Source organism: Primulina eburnea, chromosome 17 (genome assembly GCF_022965805.1).
Source record: "Primulina eburnea isolate SZY01 chromosome 17, ASM2296580v1, whole genome shotgun sequence".
NCBI lineage: Eukaryota > Viridiplantae > Streptophyta > Magnoliopsida > Lamiales > Gesneriaceae > Primulina > Primulina eburnea.
Window position 1 is genome coordinate 5,689,236 of NC_133117.1, and position 11,872 is coordinate 5,701,107.

General features: G+C 35.2%; 1 long non-coding RNA gene across 1 annotated transcript; it reads right to left on the reverse strand.

Moving 5' to 3' along the window:
* Positions 1–10,083: 10,083 nt before the first annotated feature.
* On the reverse strand, positions 10,084–11,301 carry LOC140818633 (uncharacterized). Its single transcript, XR_012115019.1, has 2 exons — positions 11,159–11,301; positions 10,084–10,515 (listed from the first exon to the last, which is right to left on the reverse strand). It is a non-coding gene; the product is annotated as an uncharacterized lncRNA (long non-coding RNA).
* Between the last annotated feature and the right edge of the window lie 571 nt (positions 11,302–11,872).

Consider the following 11,872-nt stretch of genomic DNA (forward strand, 5'->3'; position numbering starts at 1 on the left):
AGATGGTCTAGGTACTAGAAACCAAACTTCATTTCGTTTGAATTGATTTAGTTCTTCTTGCATGGCTTCAATCCAACTAGGATCCAGAAGAGCTTCTTCAATTTTCTTTGGTTCATCCTGAGATATAAAAGCAGCATGCATGTGCTCATTTAGCATTTGCCTTCTGGTCCTCAAGGGCGCTGCTGGATTACCAATAACCAATGATGGAGGATGAGATTTTCTCCAAATAAATGGATTTAAGTGGACATCTTCCTGATTTGGTATGTTAAGATTGTCTTCCACAGAACCAGTAGTAGGTTCTAGAACATCTTCTGCTGGTATTGGTAAGTCCAGAGTCTGTACTTCTGGTTCCACTATAGGAATGTCTGGTTCTGGATTTTGAAGATCCTTGGTATTAGCTTCTACATCATCTTCACTGTCAACTTCCAAGTGAATCCTGTCAAGCCTGTTACTTAAATCAGATATGTTAGAAATTTCAGCACTGCTGTCTTCATCGAAGACAACATGAATCGATTCTTCAACGTTAAGAGTTCTATTGTTGAAGATTCTAAAAGCTCTGCTTACAGCAGAGTAACCAAGAAATATTCCAGCATCTGATTTTGAATCAAATGCCGTCAAATGATTTTTGCCATTATTTAGTACAAAACATTTACAACCAAACACATGAAAATACGATACATTGGGCTTCTTCCCTTTCCATATTTCATACGGAGTCTGGTTATGTCTTTTGTTGACCATAGATCTGTTTTGCGTGTAACAAGCAGTATTGATAGCTTCAGCCCAGAAGCGCTGAGAAATGTATGCATCTGCTAGCATTGTTCTAGCTGCTTCTTTTAGAGTTATATTTCTCCTATCAGCTACTCCGTTTTGTTGAGGAGTTCTGGCAGCTGAATATTCATGATGAATTCCCTGTTCATTCAAATATAGCTCAAGATACTTGTTAGTAAATTCAGTGCCTCGATCACTTCTGCTTTTAATGATGGTAGAAGATTTTTCATTTTGAATCTTTTTCAGAAGCTTGATCAAGAGACTACTGGTTTGATCTTTTCCTGCGAGAAAGATTACCCAAGTGAATCTAAAAAAATCATCAATAACAACAAGAGTATATTTCATTCCCCCTAAGCTCATGATAGGGATCGGACCAAATAAATCCATATGCAAAAGTTCCAGACATCTTGAAGTTGATTTGCTATCTTTTGTCTTGAAACTAGATCTAATCTGTTTCCCAAGCTGACAGGCAGAACAAACATGATTTTTAACGAAATTAATGTCAGGTAATCCATCAACCATATTCTGCTTCTTGAGATAATTGATTGACTTGAAATTCAGATGATTCAATTTCTTGTGCCATAGCCAGTGTTTATTGCTAGTAGAAGCAACTAAGCATGTAGGAGTATTGACATGATTTGAGTTCCAGGAGACTCTGTAAGTGTTGCCTTCTCTTTTTTCCGTTAACACAGTAGTTTCAGCAGAATCTCTAACTATACATGAGTGCTTTTGAAAAGCTACAGGATAACCGTTATCACATAGTTGACTAATGCTGATTAGATTGTAATAGAGATTGTCAACTAACAAGACATTATCAATAGTTATGTTACCATGGATAATCTTACCCTTACCCATGGTTTTACCTTTAGAATTGTCTCCAAAAGTTATCTTTGGTCCAGTGCAACTTACTATCTCAGAAAGTAGGTTTCTTTGTCCAGTCATATGTTTGGAACATCCACTGTCCAGATACCATGTAGAGTTGCTGATTTCTGCTTCCTTCCGCTGTTCCTGCAAACACAAATTTTAGTATCTGGTACCCAAATCTATTTGGGTCCAAGCCTTATCAGTCCTTTGGAGACCCACATTTGTACAATTCTTGGTGACTTTGTACTTCGGGTGTCCAAAGATGTGTGTGCAACAGAAGGTCTGTTATTTCTAACAGTATGCATACTAACATGTTGTTCCTCCCTTCTGTTTCTGTTTTCCAGTCTGTATCTCTTCTGAACAGGTTTAGAGTTGTAGTACTGGTAGTTTCTAACCTTCATAGGATATTGTCTTCCAGAGTTGAATTCTTTTCTGAATCTAGAACTCTGGTCAACTTTTCCCTTAGGTTTAACATAACCCAGACCATAGTGCATTCTTCTGTTCGTCTGATTTACATTCTTTTCAACTGAAACAGTAGGTACTACTGGTTCCTGTACCATACTGGATTTTACAAAGTGAATGTATTTCCCTTTGCACCAGTGTTGGCTTAGTATTCGTTTCAGATGTTCCTTCATTATTACAGAAACCGAGACCACTCCTGTCTCCTGATTGTTTTTGTAATTCTTGCATCTTTTCCAATGAAACAGAAAACTTATTCCAAGCATTCACCAGTAGTGATAACTTCTGGTTTTCAGAAAACACTTTCTGGTAATCTGCTTTGGCTCTTTCATTCTCAGTTATCAATTTACTCATCTTAACTTGTAAATCATTGCAGCTGTCTACTTGCAAGCAAGTTAACTTACTGTTCTGATTCTTTAAGTTTTGATTTTCAATCTTAACTTCTTCAAATGATTGAGAAAGTCTTGAATACTCTTTTACCATTTCATGCAGTGCATCAATCAAGTCATTGCGTGTAAATTCATTAGAGTCAAAATCAAATACCTCTCCAGATGTCGAGGTTGAATCATTGTCTGCCATAAGACATTTGACTTCTTCTGCATCACTATCACTGGAATGACTTTCTGAATCAGATGACTCAGAGCTAGAGTCCGCCCACTTAGATTTACTTTCCTCAGCAATCATTGCTTTTCGATCTCTTCTGGACTTTTTGTCATTCCTCTTGTGATCCTTTCTCTTTTGATCATCCTTCTTTGGTTTAGGACAATCTGCAATGAAGTGGCCTATCTTTCCACAGTTAAAGCATCCCATATCACCAGATGGTGAATCTTTCTTGTAGTTACGATTGGGACCCTGATAAGTTCGATGATTCTTCTTCATGAACCTGGAAAATTTCTTCACAAATAAGGATATAGCATCACTACTGATTTGTTCAGCAGTTTTCTCCATTGCATTGTCAATGATTACAGTTGGTAGTGCTTGAGGTACAACTGCAGCAGTAGTAGAAGAGGTAGAGGCAGTAGTAGTAAAAGCAGTAGCAGTAACAGTAGCAGCAAGAGCCTTGGTTGGTAGGCTTGAAGGCTCTTCTCCACTTCTCACTTCTAGTTCGAACTCATAGGCTTTCAGATCTGCAAATAAATCGTGCAGTTCCAACTTTTTCAAGTCTTTGGATACTCTCATAACCATAGTTTTAACATCCCATTCTCTGGGCAAAGCTCTCATCACCTTGAGGGCTATTTCTCTGTTGTTGTACTCTTTACCCAGAGCTGTCAGCTCATTTACCAAGCTGCTGAATCTTTCATCAAATTCATTTAGAGTCTCACCAGCTCTCATTTTCAAATTTTCGAACTTCTGCATTGCTACAGACAGTTTATTTTCTTTTGTTTGCTCATTTCCTTCACATATCTGAATGAGCTTTTCCCAAATATCTTTAGCAGTAGAACACATTTTGATCTTGCTGAAAGTGTTCTTGTCGAGAGTTTTGTACAATATGTCCTTTGCCACATTATCAAGATTGGCTTTCTTCTTAACTTCACTGGTCCATTCACTTCTTGATTTCTCGACCATCTGTGGTGCACCTTCAGTAACAGCAACAGCTGTGTTAGGCTTTAAGATTTTCAGTGGACCATCTGTGATGACATACCACATGTCATCATCTTGTGCTGCAAGATGATCTTGCATTCTTATCTTCCAGTCATCAAAATCTTCCTTAGAGAACATAGGGATCTTGCTGAAATGTGCCATTTGTTGAAGTTTTTCACAAGCAAGAATAACCTGCTCTGATACCAATTGTTGAGGATCAAAGTCGAGTTTAGAGGGGGGGGGGGTGAATAAACTCTACTCGTTTTTCTTTTTCTGATGAGGTACTACAATCCTGTTAAGGATAGTAGTTAATCTTGTGCAAATACTTTCACCTGATTACAATGAAACGTGCGGAAACAATCTGATGAAGTAATTGAAAAACAATAAAACAGTAGGCAGCAGTTGTTTATGGAAGTTCGAAGATAAACTCTTCTACGTCTCCCCTTCTTCTGTTTCCAGAAGATATAACTAAAAGACTTTGGATATTACAGTACAACTCTTGTACACACCCACTTCAGAAGGACTTACACCTTGGCCTACTGAAACTCTTAGTTACTTCAACTCACGAATATGAAACACAATGTTCTGAAAAGACTCTTTTCAGATTACAGACTCTTCTCACAAAATATAAGCAATGTTTGAGATTGGAGAGTGTAAGAATCAGTAGCACAAGATGATCTTTAAAAGATCTGATACAAGATGTGAGGCGTGTGCTACTTTTTCTTTGTGTTGAACTTTTTAAGTACTCAAGGAAATCTGATGTTCGTTTGATACGAGAGTAACTTTGTTCCTTGAGAATGATAATAAGTGAAGTGTCGTGTCGAACAAGGATTTGATCCAAGTATATATAATCGACTGAGTCCAACGTCCATAATCAGAAAGGTCTTCAGATGACTGATACAATCAACTTTATTACCGAAACAAGTTCCTGCAGAAAAGCTATAAAACAATCAGTCTTGTTTTATACTTAATTGGGTAATATGCATTAAATGACTCCGTATAGTATTTAATGCTGCAATTAATACTAGTACTAGGAACTCTTAAACGGTAACAATTAAGATAGCAACGTTAAAAAAATGCTCTCTACTGGTTTTGTATCGTTATCTCTTTTCTACTGGTTTTGTTATACTAGAGCAGCAGCTAATGATAATTCATTCTGTTGTACTGTTCTGCTGGTCTACTGGTTTTAGTTATCATCGCCACAATAAAATTCATGTCTAACAGATACTACATATTTAATAAAATTGATCGTTAAATTAATATTTTTAATGATATTTTTTATTTAGCTACAATTTTTCAGGCATGATGGTTTTGAAATCTTTTTCTAGAAGAAAATACTCGAGCAATGTAGATGTTAATTAAGAAATCATTATTACATTTAAAGTTTTGGTGATTGACAAAATCAAATATCATGAAACAACAGCAATTTATCTTGTAAAACAGCAGCAATTTATCTTGTAAAACAAGAACACTTCAACCGCTTGCAGCAGAAGGACTTCAACTGTTATAAGACTGTCACCCGGATGTTCAAGAACTTCAACCACTTCATCTATTCATTGTTCACTTAAGAAAATATATTCTGTAACCGCTCAGGACATTAAATGGTTTTGCGCCACTACAAGTCAACCATGTCCCACACCAGTCCCGATAAAGATCTTCATTTATGTCATTATCCCAAAATAGAAAGATTACTTTAACATCCTACAAGTTCTAATGGATCTAAAAGTTATTACAAAATGATGCTCAACAGCAAATTTTTAAAGGAACAAGATTCAAAGCTGCACAAGCAAATAGAGCATTAAATGTTACTGAGAAACATTTAATATATTTGCAGCTGATGCTGACATATCATTCCAACGATTCAGGTTTAAGTTACATACATTTTTCGACCATTGGGATGACAGCTTATGGAACGCCGGAAATCAGTCCACGTAGACCGTATGCATGAAAATCTTTAAATTGCTAAAATATTTTAATTAAATGATTTTGGATGCATTAATGATATATTTTAAGTAAATAAACTATTAATTATGTAGTTTTGTTTGATTTCATGATTTGAAGATTTTTAGATGAATATCGGTCTTGGCCGGGAACGGAGGACTGGAGACGATTAAGGTGTTAAAGATTTAAAAGCTAAAAATTTTAGGAAACCTTTTTAAATCCTTTTTAAAAGAGTCCTACACACACCTAAACACCAAAAAACATACACACACCTAAACACCTACAGACATACCCAACGAAACACACACACAATTACGAAAAAAAGTGAAAAGAAAGGAAAGAGTGAAAAAAAGTAGAAGGAGTCTTGGGCAAGGGAGTTTTTGATTTTTATTCTCCCCCGTTCTTCACTTTTATTCCTCGTTTTTCATTCTAACAATGACCACCTGACTCCCTCGCATCCCAAGATGGATTTTTGGTGGGGTTTTGACAGAAAAAGGGTTGAAAAAAATAGAAATCGTCATCCGTTCGTCACCGACGTTCCACCACTACGGTATTCGTATTTCAAGCGTTTTAAACGCAAAGACACGTTTCTAAACCTTTTTTTGCATCATTCAAATCATATTATGTGTGTTTAATCATGTTTTAATGAAAAATACGATAAACTCTGTATATTTTCGTTTTTATGGCATAACATAAACAAACTTGAGTTTTTGTGTTTCTAAACTCATTATTATAACGCATAAAGAGGCTGCCATGGTAGTGCTATGGGAAGGGACGATTTTCAACATGTTTAAAGGTCCATATATGCTTGGCTAAGGGTTGGAACAACTGAGGACAAGGGCTGAACGAAAATTTGTTTGATAGAGTAATTAGGGTTCGGTTTTGAGGGCTAGGAAGGAGCAGGCCATGTGCTGCTGTTGGGTCACGTTCATGGGTCCTATTAGGGTCTAGTCATGGTCCTAGATGGCTTGGAGGAAGGCTGGTGCAAGGTTTATGGCTGTAGCTTGGCTGTAGCTTGAAGTGTGGGTCACGTAAGGCTAGGGTTGATAGGTTGAGGGCTGTGGTCGTGCGTGGGCCGTAGGGCTTGGTCTAGTAACTAGTCTAGGGTTGATATAGGTCCTAGGATGGTTGGTTAGGGGTTGGACATGATGGTTAGGGCTTAGGCTTGAAGGAACTCAAGGTTGGTCCATGTTTGGGTTTTCAAACCAATGGCAAGAATTTTCCAGCAGGTATCTAGGCTTGTTTGAAGGTTTTAATTGGCTTGATTTGGGATGAAAAATGGTTAGTAAGGTGTTAATAATATATAGTTCAAGTTTGGTAAAGTTTGATTAAGTTTTGAGTCGATACGGGTTAAAACCGAGACGTACGGTTAAGTTTTAAAAAAAAGAATTGAGAAATTAGTTGAGGAGCTTAATTTTACGTCTAAAAAATGTTTATGGGTGTATTTTATGGTGTCATATTAATTTTAGGGATGAAAAATTATGTTAAAATTTGGGAAGAAAATTTTAAGTTTTGAATTTATTCGGGTTAAAAACGCTTCATGGTTTAGTTATTAAGTATTAAATCGAAAGGTCGGGGTTTATGTCTAAGAAAAATATTAGAAGTCAAATTTAAGCTTATACAATGATTTGACATAGGCTTGAGTCAATAAAAGTGAAAAAGCCACAATCGAGAATTTTTTAGTCCAGGGAGAAAATGGTCATTTTGCATCTCGGGTAATACGAAAGGTTTGGCAGTACCCCGAAGATTCATAATGCATGCTAAATGATACATCATATTCATTAATTGACTCTCCAATCTTCATCTTAATATTGTCAAATTTGTGTTCAACAACTGAGAGTTTATTCTCTTTTGTTTGCTCGTTGCCTTCGCACTATTGAATCGGTTTTTTCCAAATTTCTTTGGTTGTTCTACACATCTTGATCTTGTTGAAGGTGATTTTATCCATTGCTTTGTATAGAATGTCATTCGCTATATTATCCAAATTTGTTTTTCTCTTGTCTTCAGTCGTCCATTTCTCACGCGATTTCACAATGCGATAAGGTGCTCAATCAGTTATAGCAATAGCTGTATTTGCTTTCATAATCTTTATTGGCCCGTCAGTTATGACTTACCACATATCATCATCTTGTGCAGCTAGATGAGCCTGCATTCTGATTTTCCAGTTGTCGAATTCTTCTCTTGAAAACATTGAGATTTAATTAAATGAAGATATGGTGATCAGGAGTATGAGTAAAAAGTATTCAAGAACAAGATTGACACTGCTCCGATACCATTTGTTAAGATCGGTTGAAGGACCAAAGTATTTAGAAGGGGGAGAGGGATGGATAAACACTTAAATTTTTTGACTCCTTTTAAAAATGAATCATTTTAATGACAAATTGAATTGAGAAATCTTGTTGTCAATATCAGTTAGTTAACCAATTTAAGTGCGGAAATAAAATAACTGATAGATTGAATACTGAAAGAGTAACTGAAAGGCTGAACACAAGGATTTATGGATGTTCGGAGACTTCAAATGCTCCTATGTCATTTCTTCTATCACAATGATATGATTTCACTAAAAGACTTTGATTAATTACAATAATCGTAATAACCCACTTCAGTTTGGATTTAAACACTGCTAAACTTAAACTCTTTTTTTCTTAAAAATTATCATTACACAACTGATTTTCGTAGCACAACTGATCTCAAAGGATCGAAGATTTTGATGTAATGTGCTAGTAATTGAGCTCAAAGGATAGCCTGAAAGCTATGAATATATCTTTGAAGTGTGAGCTGCTTTGTATATGCTTTCATCCCAACTGTAACATTAAATGCATTAAATGATTCTTATCCGTTGAATTGTCCTATCTGAGTGTGTCAACATTCTTCTGACAATAGTATTATGCTACAGTCTGATATGCGGCGCACTTACTGTTAGTTACAATCTGCTAAGTGCAATTTTTTATGAATTTCAGAAAATAATAATATTTTTCTAAATAGTCCAAAACCTATATAAAGGAAAATCGGTTAGCATATCATTCATGCCCAAGATTTTCATCTGGCAGTTGTCTGCTCCGAAAACAATCAGATGGCGGTTGTCTACTCTGGAAACAATCAGAGGGAGAGTATGGAAGGAAGCCCAGATCGCCCCTTTACCATGGTCTTCCAAGTTGAAAATTGCAATCTCGCGCAAACGGCAGAAATAAAATGGTGTTAGGACTTAAGTCAAATGTTAGGCAAGACAAATTATATTGACAAGTTTGGCTCATATATGAGAAGTCAGACTTCTTTCTAATGTATTTTAATGCTCATATACAATTTAAATTAATATATTTACTAAATCGATTAATTCGATTTAACCGAATTTTTCAAATTAAAACTAAAACCGAACCTAGTTAATCGAATCAGCCGATTGTTTAAAATTTCAAAACCGAACTTCCGAATTAACCGAACCGAATTTCCGAATTAATTTGGTGCAGTCGGTTAATTAAGTTTAACCAAAATTTTGCACACCCATACTTAGCAATATTAATTATATATTTCCCTCGATTTAAAAGGAGTGAAAAAATAAAATTAAATTAGCAAAAATAAACTAATAATAATGTAAAAATATTAAATATTAGACAATACTAATTATGATTTTTTTCTAACATTATTATTTATTTTGTATTAGCAATTTACTTTTAAAAAATATTTTTATCCATTAAATATTTTTACTTTATTATCATCATCATTAATTTTTTCAATATTATTATTTTTAATTAAGTTTTTATTACTAATAATATTAGTAATTCATAATGTTTTCATTTGTTTATTTCAAAAGCCAAAAATATCTACACAAAGATAAATTACCAAGTGGAGGAAGTAAATGTTTAAAATAATGGTATTTTATTAATTAGCTTGAGTATTATTGTCAATTTATGTGAAATATGTCCAAAAAAAAAGCATAATAATTTGCAATACAGGTGGTATTTAGCTTTTAAAAAAACTTGAGGGTTTAACAATATATTAATATTTCATTGGAGGTTTTATGCCGGCAAAAAGTTTCACAGGGTGGTTGTTTATTGTTTGTTATCTCAAATTGTATTTGATACTTAATGAAGTATGAAACTTTTGGTTTTGTTTTTCGGTATATACTAATATTAACTTTTTCTTAAATTTTTATTGTCGTTTCAATCAATTTTATTTATTTTGGTCCATATTATTTTAAAATATTAGAACTGATGATCGATTTTAGAATTTACGTCGTTTGAATAGTTAGATTCACACAAGTTGATACTTGTGAAACCTGCCACGCCAACGAATCAAAATATTGCGCAAATAATATGTTTTATCATTCTGCAGGTTTCTTTAATGGGAAGAAGCGACTGTGCAATAAATGTTGTGAAGGATTATGTGATAGAATATTTGTAATCAAATTCCAAACATTACATTGTTTATAATGAGGCCATAGCTAATAGAAATTTCGTAATATATGGTCATGCATATAAAAACGTTCATAATATAGAACTATCATGATTTCAAAAGTACACCGACTCTAATAATTTCAAGAACAAATCAACTCATAATGCAAAGATTCATCACATTATCTGATCTATTTAATCACATCAAAATAACATGGATGAATCAGAATTCGGGTCAGAAAATCAAATATCAATGTGCCTGCAGAGATAACTAGGATTTTGGAAACGCTGAACAAAGCGCTGTCACGGAAGTGGAGGTGGCGCTGGGACTGAAGCATCTCTTCCACCTTGCTTGCTGCAAACCTGCCAACAGAACCCACTTACGCAGTTCAAAGTTACGCCCTTTCTTCGTCCTCCGTTGCTACTCATATGAGTCTTCTCTGCCTTCCTCCTCCGCCGCCATTCCTGGTGGTCGCAGCCGCAGGCAGTCCTCTTCAGCTTCTCTCACTTCCACCTATTCGTATCAAAAAGGGTTTATTTTTTTGAAAAAAAAAAGATTACATTTTGCGCCCCAAGTCGTAGCAATTTTGGTTTTGAGTATTTAATGTGTGGATTTAGTATTGTTTGTCGCTGCTTGAAACTTTGAGAAATGTAGAAAATTATTGTAAAAGAGGATCAGCCACAATGATGAATATCAAAATGACAGCAGCATCACACTTATCCGAGCACTGTCAACACATTCATTACAACTCGTGGAGGAAAACAGCTACCAAAATTACTGAATGGTTTAAGTGAATAGCAAGAATCAAATAGCTAGCATTCATGCATGGTGCCTATAAGAAAATCATTTTCTCATTCTCCACATATGTCATCACCATGCTTCAAAGCCATAGGAATCTACCAATCTCCATTCTCCAACGGCTAAAATCATCGTAGTTTAAAAACTTCATACTGAATTAATTTCGCAATCAAATATCAATTTTGTTCCTAGTAGAACTGAAATAAAGGAAACTCCTTCTCGAATCCATTAGAACATAACAACAACTGAGTTTTCAGCGATATCAAAGTAACCGATGCACACAAAAAGTAAACCTCATCCATAACAATGGTAAATCATTGTATTCAACCAGAAATACTCGAGGGAGAAGAATCCTAACCTACGACAGCCGTCTCCTGCGCCTCACAGACTACTCGACCACCACGGCCAGGAGGTTTCGAGGTGAAATTCGGCGACGTCGAAGAGCGAGCCGACTGGATCTGGAGACCTCTGAATTCATAGAACAGGAGACGGCTATGAATGGATGAGGAGTTGTTTCGGTTCGTTCATTGTTTTTAAAAGGATCACGTGCGTCACGCATGTCCGTTTCGGCTATTGGATTGGGCCTAATTGGGCCCCGCCTTTTGTTATGGATTGGACAGAAGATCATTATGTAATATTGATATATCTTAAATTTTACATAATTATTCTTCGGATAAATCTTTGACTTTGGATCATTAATTTCAGAATCATCAACAGATGTTATATCTTAAATTAATATTATTCAAGATTAACGTAGATATATGTTAGATTTTAGACAATATTCTTTGAAATATTAAAAGATCTGATATCTGAAATTTCATATCACAAATTTTGTTAGGTTAATAAAATAAATTCGATTTGTATGTATTAGTTCAAAGAGTGAGTCTCATGTGAGACCGTTTCACGGGTCATATTCCGTGAGACGGGTCAACCCTACCCATATCACAATAAAAAGTAGGCAAAAACTTGTGTGAGACGATCTCACGGGTCGTATTTGTGAGACGGATCTTTTATTTGGGTCACCAATGAAAAAGTATTACTTTTTATGCTAAGAGTATTACTTTTTATTGTG